The sequence below is a fragment of the Pongo pygmaeus genome, chromosome 19, assembly GCF_028885625.2.
Source record: "Pongo pygmaeus isolate AG05252 chromosome 19, NHGRI_mPonPyg2-v2.0_pri, whole genome shotgun sequence".
In the NCBI taxonomy this organism is placed as follows: Eukaryota; Metazoa; Chordata; class Mammalia; order Primates; family Hominidae; genus Pongo; species Pongo pygmaeus.
The window spans coordinates 81,146,150-81,150,324 of record NC_072392.2 but is presented as its reverse complement, the minus strand read 5'-3'; positions in this window follow the sequence as shown (position 1 = coordinate 81,150,324).

Here is a 4,175-nt window from a genome sequence, read left to right as displayed (position 1 = left end):
TGCCTGCTGATTTGAATGGGAGAGAATGTTTTACGTCTATTTTTACAGCTGCTTATCAGTTTCCTAAGCTGAGTTAGGGTGGAGCACAGGGTTCAAGAATTTCAGGATGGGGGGCCTAGGGGATCGGTTGTTGTGGCTTGAAGATAATGATATCTTCCTAGGCTAACCTCTTGGAGTGAAGACATTGCTCCAGGGGAAAAAGTAGGGCCTTAAAGATGTCTTCATAGAGTTTACAAAGCAGTTGAAACTTAATAGTCTATGAAGAACTCTGCCAGCCTCGTGGGAAAATGATTTGGTGTTCAATTGTTTTCACTTGGGCACTTTCCCAAACTATGAATGGTTCAGACTAGATAAAGCCTCTCCGTTCCATCCCACCCCTCTTCCACCTAAAATTCCCCAAACCTTTCAATGTGGCAGATTTGCTTCATTCAGGTCCAAGTGGGGCAGGAACCAATCAGGTAATTAATCAAAGTCCACTTTCAGTCTTCTTGCCTGCTGACATCACATCCCGGCTGTGTTCCCTTGGCTTTAGTGTGGAAAGAGAATTTCCACAATTTCAAAGGGAGTGTCTATTACTGTTTGGTTACAAGTGGAATAATTATTTAGGTTTTTGACCTCTTTGCACAATCTGGATTTCCATGCCTGTGAGGTATGCAATGAGCTGAGGACTTTATGGGAAGTTGAAAATTGAAGAGTTTTTTTTTTTTTTTTTTTTTTTGCAGAGTTTTCATTTTACTCATAACCTAGTTTTAGGCTGGAGATGTGGGTGGTGAGCATCCAGGACCTTTGTAAGGAATTACGCAATCTATTAGAGCTACACAGAGTGGTTAGAAAAGTACCTATAGCCCACTTTTAAAAGGCGTTTTATAATATCGACTCTAAAACCCTGGAAAATTCTTCAGGGGATGGAATTATTAACACTGTTCCTTGATGGAAAGGAAGAATTTTCAAAACCATTAAATACTCATTGCCCCGAGAGTTCAGAGAGTAAAAGGGGAAAGGGAGATGAGGGTGATTGACTAAGGGGGTGAGGAAATGCTTTGGCTTTGGGTCTTATCAACCACTATTGATTCAAAGATTTGGACCCCAGACCCAGGAAAGATTCCAAGATTTGGGGGATTGCAGTTGGTGTAACCGTTAGATTTATCACAACAAATTTTTCATCAGAAACTTTCGTTAAAATAAAAGCATACATTAAGGTCATCTCAGGACACCCTGTCTCAGAGGACAGGGTGATAAAGAGTAGTTCGGTTAAATTTGATGGTGCAGGAAGGCCAAGAATGTGGCATTTGAGGCCCAAATATTGGGAAGAAGCCCACTGTGGCGGATCCAGGGAATTCATAATCCGAGGAGAGGGAGTGAACAGTTAGAACAGTCCCTTTGTCTTCCCAGATTTTTGTCTATTTGTTTTGTTTTTCTAAACAGGATCTCACTCTGTCACCTAGGCTGAAGTGCAGTGGTGTAATCACGGCTCACTGCAGCCTTGAACTCCTGGGCCCAAATAATCCTCCCACGTCAGCCTCCCCAGTAGCCGCAACCACAGGCATGTACCACCACGCCAGGCTAATTTTTTATTTTTCGTAGAGACAAGGTCCCACTATGTTGCCCAGGCTGGTCTCAAACCCCTGGGCTCAAGCAATCCTCCTGTCTCAGCCTCCCAAAATGCTGAGATTACAGGTGTGAGCCACCGTACCTAGCTCTTCCTAGATTTTTAAGGTAAATTTGTTGTCTATGACTTCATCATCAAGAATCTATTTTGAGAACTCATAAGACAATGTGGCAATGTGATGAGGTAGTTGGGAAAAGTTATACAGAAATTTATGAGTCATAATGGTCCCAGACTTCAAGGAGCTTTCATGAATTTACTCTTTCATGAATTTATTTCACTAATTTTTTTTGAGACAGAGTCTCGCTCTGTCGCCCAGGCTGGAGTGCAGTGGCGCGATCTCGGCTCACTGCAAGCTCCATCTCCTGGGTTCACGCCATTCTCCTTCCTTAGCCTCCCTAGTAGCTGGGACTACAGGCACCTGCCACTACGCCCGGCTAATGTTTTTGTTTGTTTGTATTTTTAGTAGAGACAGCGTTTCACCGGGTTAGCCAGGATGGTCTTGATCTCCTGACCTCATGATCCACCCACCTCAGCCTCCCAAAGTGTTGGGATTGCAGGCGTGAGCCACCACGCCTGGCATATTTCATTAATTTTTAAAACAAATGTTTATTGAGTACCTGCTGTGTACTAGGCACCCTGCTAGGTACAGGGCATGTGGCAAAAAACAGAAAAGATGAGGTTCTGGTTCTCACAGAGCTTACGTTCTATGATGAATACACTCACACAAAACAATGGCACATCGGGTAGTAATAAGTGTTAATTTGAAAATAAAAGAGGACAGGGTAACCGAGTTCAGTTAAATTGGCTGGTGAGGGAAGGCTGAGAAGGTGATATCTGAGGCCCAAATATTGGGAAGAAGCCACCCGTGGAAGATCCAGGGAATTCATAATCCAGGAAGGGGGAGAGAACAGTTAGAACAGCAGCTTCAAAGCTTGCCATGCTCATTGAATAGAAAGAGCTCAAGGCTGGGTGCAGCGGCTCACACCTGTAATCCTGGCACCTTGGGAGGCCAAGGTGGGAGGATCACTTGAGCCCAGGAGTTTGAGATCAGCCTGAACAACATGGTGAAACCCCATCTCTACAAAAAATACAAAAATTAGCTGGGCTTAATGGCATACGCCTGTGGTCCCAGCTACTGAGGAGGCTGAGGTGGGAGGATTGATTGAAAGTATGGCTGGGACTTGGTGAGCAGGGGAGGGGTCTTCCTCCCCTGCTGATCAGAAACCTGATCATGTAGAACCCTGAAGGACAGATTTTATGCTAAACGCAAAGGAAAGATATGGAAGGATTTTACACAGAGGAGTGATATTATCTGATTTGCATTTTAAAATATTACTCTGGCTACCATGTGGAGAATGGATTATATAAGGAGGCTAGAACTGTAATTTCAGTAAGAGGTGATAGCGTCTTGGATGAAGACAGAGATGGAGAGAAGCAGACAGATTTGGGATATTCTGGAGGTGGGGTGGATCCCACCTGGTGGATTCAGTGTTGGGGGCTGAGGGAATGGGTGGTCTGCAGACTCCCAGCTTAGGCCCATCGCAGAGCTATTTGCCAGATAAGGAAAATCTGGAGAGTAGTAGGTTGGGCTGGGGAAGCAAAGATTTGCCTTGGGGCATGTTCACTTGGAAATGCATATTAAATGTCCAAATTCGATGTGAAGGAGGCAGCTGGTTAAGAAGGAAGGTTGGGACTAGAAGTATAAATTTGGAAGATATCAGCATAGAGTGGGACAGGAGCCAGTTGAAGTGGGATGAAGAGAGAATGAGAGGTGAGAAATGAAGACAGTGGCTACAGACTTTTTATAAGATGACTTGCTATAAATGGAGAATAGAGAAAATAGGGTTGCAGGAACATGTGGGATCAAGGACAGGTTTTTTTAAAAATAGCTACTTTTTTCTATAAGATGAGAGTACTAAGCTATATTTTTAAGCTGATGGGAATGATACAGTACTGAGGGCAAAATGATAGTCTGAGAAGAGTCTTAAGGGTTTACGTATTCTATTTCCTCCAAACATGGATGCAAAGAAAGAAGACAATTTGGAAAACTAAAAGCATAGCTTACTATCCGAATATATGTGATTGCAGGCTTTGGGAAAGACTGGGACAGAAAGAGAAGACAGGCATGAAGAGAGGAATTAGGGAGGGCAGGAGAAGAAGGAAATGTGGTTTAAAAAAATAGTAGAGTCAAAAAATATACCTGTGGCACCTGGGAAGGGATGCTGAGGAATGAATTATGCCTCTTTTCTAGAGACAAATATTTCCAGGAGACATCATCACTTCCATTGTCCACTGAAATCTCTCAGGCCTGGCAAGGGCGACAGTTAAGAATGGTGCTACTTCTGCCCCTTGCCGCAGGGGAGCAAGTTACAGAACTGCTCTGTGTTCAGTTTCTTCCCCTGAAACATGGGCTTAGGAGAGCTGACCTCACCGGGTTAGTGTGTGAATTAAATAAGAGCATCCTTGTAAAGCACATGGCTCACTGAGTACCATTGTGAGTTTTTTTTGTTTTTGTTTTTGAGACCGTATTGATCTATCACCCAGGATGGAGTGCAGTGGCACAATC